The sequence below is a fragment of the Melanotaenia boesemani genome, chromosome 22 (assembly GCF_017639745.1).
Source record: "Melanotaenia boesemani isolate fMelBoe1 chromosome 22, fMelBoe1.pri, whole genome shotgun sequence".
In the NCBI taxonomy this organism is placed as follows: Eukaryota; Metazoa; Chordata; class Actinopteri; order Atheriniformes; family Melanotaeniidae; genus Melanotaenia; species Melanotaenia boesemani.
In genome coordinates this window covers 16,572,157-16,578,181 of record NC_055703.1, presented here as the reverse complement: position 1 = coordinate 16,578,181, position 6,025 = coordinate 16,572,157, and positions in this window count along the sequence as shown.

Here is a 6,025-nt window from a genome sequence, read left to right as displayed (position 1 = left end):
TACAGGAAGACACAAACGATTAGAGAAACACATGTATTGATAGTTGATTCTCTACCCTAATACTGTTCCTTTCTTTTTTATCATCCTTTTAATATCCTAAATTCTGTTGTGTTAAAACTCTTTTCTTTTTGCCTTTTGTTTTTCATCTTTTGTCTTTGTATCTCAACCTCCTTGTCCATCTTCACCAACCCTCAACCATCTCGGCCTCCTAGAGAGAACAGCGAAAGAGCCTGAGGGAGCTCAAAATGTGTCTCGACCAGCTGGAAAGAGACGCAGCACAGGCACAGGAGGCTGAGGGCAGTCTTGCTCAACAGTACCAGGTTAGTGTGCATGTGCAGGAGCCTGAGTGTGTGTGTACACAGTTTAAACTAGGCATGCTACGCACAGACGCGCCTATTATTGGCTTAATCAGTGGTATTACACTGTGGGGATCAAGCAGCAGCCGTCATATTTTCATTCTGGCTTATTCCTTTAAGCCTCGGGACAGATTCCATATTCAGCAGCATGTGGGGAGGTATCTTCATTTTCTTTGCACAGGTCTGAAAATCTGAAGATGGAGATTTAGTGGGAGTTAGCTGCTCATTTAATGAGGGTCTGGGTGTGACCTTGTTTTTTTTTTTTACTTTTCAGCTGTTCAAGAGTCTTCATGTTCAGTTGGAGATGAGGAGGAAGCAGGTGGAGGGAGCTTTGCAGTCCATGCAGCGGGACGGGATGCTGACTGTGGATCAGGCTCTGGTCAAACAAGCCTGGGAAAGGGTATCCAACAGAGTGAGCGCAGAAAGCAGGAGCTCCCCCCCACCCCCCATATACCTTCCCTATAAATGTATACATGTCATGATGATAACAATGAGCACATTGTGGCTTTCACTTAATATATGGCAACAGTTTGATAGAAATGAAGGCTTTGTGTAAAGGTTTTTACCAACCATCTAACTAATAGGATATCATGCATCCACAACTGACTGACATGAGTTTTTATCTTTTTTTTGTTCTATTCAGGTTACTAGCAGAAACACCAACTGGACTGTATTAGTTATCACATACTGACAAGAAATTGTGTCATTTATTTGTTTCAGATATGTTCATTTTTAGCTTGATTGAGCGGACATTTATTGGTACAGCATAAAAAGTCCATCAAACATGCTCATAATCTCCTTGTTTTCAGTAAAAGCAACAGACAGTTGGTGCCTCTACACTGAATGATAAAAATCCTTCATAGCCATATGCATAAATTATTTTTTATTATTTTTTATTTTACCCTTTCCTTAACATCTTAATTTAAATTACATTAAATTAAATGAAAAAATACTTTATTTATCCTAGAGGAAATTACAGTTAAGTCAACTACAAGGATTTACAAGGAAAACTGCTGTATGCATTTCAGCTTCTGGACTGGCACCTTCAGCTGGACAGGTCCTTGCCAGCTCCTCTGGACACAGTCGGAGCATGGCTGCACGAGGCAGAAGGAGCCCTACGACAAGAGATTATCGACCAGCAGGCACATGATATCACAGCTAACACTGTACACAGAGCTCTGGAGCAGCACAAGGTTAGCATAAAACCACGTACAGATAGAAGAAAGCAAATAACAGTGAGTTTATTGTAATGCAAGCCTTTAAAGGAGCTGAATGGAGCCATTTAGTGTCTGATTAGCAGTACTATGCTTAGCTTTTTTCTTTATTAGTCTTTGTTTTTCTCTGTCCATTTGTCCTACAATGTGCAGGATGTGTTGAAGAGCCTGGAGAGTCACCAGCAGGTCTTTCAGAGAATCCATAAAAACAGAAGTGTCGATGGAGTCCCTGTTCCCCCAGACCAGCTCCAAGACATGGCTGAGCGGTAACTCCAGAAAATAGAGAGCTGAAATAATATTTGAAGCAGAGACCAGTTATTTGCATTTTAATTCTTGTTCATCCTTTGTACTTGTTTTCTCTTTTCTTTTTTTTTTTCATTTATTGAACAGTGATTTGTTCAGCTGTTATATTGTTTTTAAAGTACTTTAGAAATAAAATGGTATCAGTTATATGAACTACTAAGCTGGCATATTATGTTATGCTTTGCAGGGGAGCAGAATAATATGAGGATCAAACTGTTGGTCTCATTTCCTGTATGGGCTTTGTCTTGTTTTATAGGATGAACTTTGTTTCTACTTCTTCAAGCATTCATCTGGCTAGAATGGAATTTTTGGAAAGCAAACACCACATGCAAGCCTTCCTCACGCTAGCTGAGTCGAAGCTAAAATCCTGGATCATCAAATACGGCCAGCAGGAATATGTGGAACTGATGCTTCACAATTATATTGTAAGGACTTATGTAATAAAATAATTATTAGGGTTCTTTTGTACACATGTCTGTAAAATTTGCTTTATCCTTCAATTATAGGATATTTCGAAAAACCTTTTTCCTCTATAGCTTCTTTTTGTGTGCCCATTAAGAGATTATTGTCAGTTCATTTGTGATTATTTTTTCCTCTGGGTTTTGTCTTTATCAGTCGTTTGTGGAGAAGCAACGGTTCTTTGAAAAGTACGATGCACTGTTCCAGTCTCTGAAACAGGCTGCAGAGGCCTACGTCAACGCTGACAGCTCAGGTGAGGAGTTCAAATATAACATTTAGTGGTATGTAGTGCTATTTACTGTCACAAAAGAGTCCAAATTTTTCAATAATTTTGTAATATGCAGAATTAATCTTCCCCGATTGGGAAAGTTAAGGAGGGGGTTTATGATATAAAAATCATATAAAAATGAAAAATTAAAAGTATATATATGTCATATTATCACTTTACTGTATAATGAAATACCTTATTTTCTGGGTAATCATCTGCAAAGTTGTTAATATATCCAAAAACTAGAAAGTTAGTTCAATAAACAGTAAACAAGCAATTTAAATTAAATTTGCAAATCAATGGGCATCATCATATGAATGTCAAAACCACATTCAGCATTGCAGTGAAATCCCTTGCTCACTTCAGAAGAGTATTGTTCTCTAAGGTTTAGTAAAACCAAAGATGATAAAGAAACACACATCTAAAGATATCTTTAATGGATCTCCAAAACAACTACAAAAAAATCTTTTCCAAGGCCACCTAGGGTCTAAACTAAAACAAGTGCACATCTTATCTTATTTTATTTTCCTTTTTCAACAACTCAGTAACCCATAAGGCGTTATCTTTCAGCAGTTCAGTGAGCCCCTGACTGTTTTCACGATTTGCTAGAAGAGGAGCGTCTGCAGGCTACAGCTAAATGAGGTTCCTCCACTCCCAGCTCTCAGTGGGGAATACGACCCCATTTGCTTGTTAAGGTCTGCTCCACTTCTGTGGGTCTCTGGGCGCAGAGGCAGCTAGCTTGTTGGTTTCATTAGGTTCTGGGGTTGTGGCGCTTCAGGGTATGCAAAACAGGGAAGTGAGGTGTGGCGAGAAATCAGGTCTCAGGTTTGATTGGTCAGCCCCATGAATGAAATGCACCACAGAGCCCAGCAGGTGTTGTAGTTATCACTCTGACCTCTTGGATGTGTAAAGATGTTTTAAAAAGCTCAGCAAGCTGATTAAAGGCATAAATATAAGGAGATTAGTTTGTCTGATAAGTCATCAAACTGGATATTTGAATTTATTTATGTTACTGCGTTATTACAGCTGAAAGTAATTGGTACTACTTATTAGTCTGAAGAGAGTAACCAAAGCAACAACATGCAACATGATGCATTTCCTCATAGTGAGTTTTTGGGGTCAAGGATTTGTCTGTGGAGACATGTTGCTCCATCAACCTCAATGTCTTCTTCATCTGGTGTTTCAGTGAAAATGGGCCATCTGTCACTGAAACTTCATAGCAAGGCTATGTAATCTTTGTGAAACAGGAGCCACAAAAGTTTATTTGAGTGCACAACTCATGAATCAGGCTCATAAATAACAGTGATCCACTAAAATCCTTCCACATAGTAACTCTGCAATAAGAACATTGCGATGTAACTATTGTCTCTGTCTTTATTCACAGCGTATATTGAACATATTAAAGATCTGTGCATTTATCATTAATCCCGAGGACAATGTTAAATTACAACTGATAGTATGTACAATAACAGTAATAGGGCTCAAAGGGATCCTAGCCTTCATTTAGCTTTTATTCAAAGTATCTTATAGATAAGTAACACCTTCATGTTAGTATCTTGCTCAAAGACTTGCATCCTGGGGAAGTTAGGGGTCAACCCAACAACAGGTCAATGAAAGACTGACCTACAGTAACCCCTATCATTATTTTGAAGCTGCCATTGTGTTGACATTTGATTTATCCTCCAGTGGATGAGGGCGAGATGGGAGTACGCAGGTTCATGCGGGAAGTGGTGACTCAGTGGAGGAGTCTGTCCATGGAGGTACGCAGTGTGAGGAGCATGCTGGAGGAGGTGCTGTCCAACTGGGAGAGGTACACCACCACTGTGGCATCCTTGCAGGCCTGGCTGGAGGACGCAGAGAAAGCCCTGAGCCGCCCAGAGAACACTAAACGGGTATGACCTTTTAATAATCCAAGAAACCCAACCTTTTATTTGATTTTTTTGAACAGGTTAAGAGTCTCCTTACACATGACTTCATTTGACTGACTCAGAAATACCTTAGAGTACAGTAGTAGCAATCAGATTTACATCAGCCTGGTTACAAGTGCTTATCTTTCAAGAGGAATCCCATTAGCAGTCTTCTCTCAAGTATCAGTCTGTCTTTGACTTACAACAAGCCACTGAGGATGTTCCTGTTGTACCGTTGCCATAGTTACCACAGATTCACATCCCCGCCAAGGATTAGATGGCTAATTACCCCAGTTTTTTTTATTGTCCCTCTTTTGTTTCTTTCTTTAAATCCTTTTCTTTGTTTATTTTTTTTTACAAGCTTCAGCTCTTTCACTTACACTTACTCTTTGTTTCTCTTAAATTCTTTGCACTTGTGTGTCTTTATTTTCCATTAATGAATCTATTTCTCTTGCTTCCAGGAGTTTTTCAGAAATCTCAGCCAGTGGATGGATCAGCATGCAGCCATGAACGATGCGGGGAATTTTCTTATTGAAACGTGCGACGAAACCGTGTCACTTGATCTCAAGCAGCAGCTACTTCTTTTGAATGGAAGATGGAGAGACCTCTTCCTCAAAGTCAAACAAGTAACAAAAAGATACCCAAACATGTAGAAGCAAAAACCAGACTTGAGTGATATTCAGCAGATTTATATTTGTTCTGTTTTTACTCTGCAGTATGCTCATTCAGATGAGTTGGAGAAATGGAGAAAAGACCACTTGAAGGCTGTTTGGGCTCTAAAAGAGCTGCTGGATACAGCAGAAGCTAAGCTAAATGCTCCTGTTCAAGTCTCTTTTCTCAGTGTAAGAGCATTCCTGAAGGATGTGGAGGTGAGGATATCAGTTTACCACATTATATATCACATAAAGGTCAAATTAGCAAAGCTGTACAAGTACAACCCAGTATTTTTGTTGTGCCTTCTGATGATTAATTGCTGCTGTTCCAACATCTGTATTACTGCCTAATTTACTTAAACTGTGTAAGTTCTACAGTTTTAAAGTTTTAAGAAAGGTTATTCTGGTAACATGAAATTGCTTTGATTGCATAGTTCAAATTTGTTTAGCAGATATTAATGCACTGATCTGACAGATTGTAAAAGTCAATTCCAAGGTTTAAGATGACCCTTTACTTTCTCATCTTATTTCAGAATACTAAGCAAAAGGTTGTTGCCATGGAGACACAATACAAGTTGGCTGCCCGCAGTGCCCAGCTCCTTGCCAAGGATGCACCACAGGATGAGGCTACCAGGGTCATGGCAACTATGGCAACAGCAAAAAGTCAGCTGAGCAAGGTAGGATTCATAAAAAAAAAACACACACGATAGATATTTCTATACCCACACAAGCCTTCAAATATCTCTTTAATGATGTTTTAGTACATATAGTTTATTTTAGCCACCCAGCTCTGTTTAATGTTTTCCTTTATCTTCAGGTGAGAGAGAGGTGTCCCTCCCTGGTGAGGGAGTGCCATGTCCTTTTG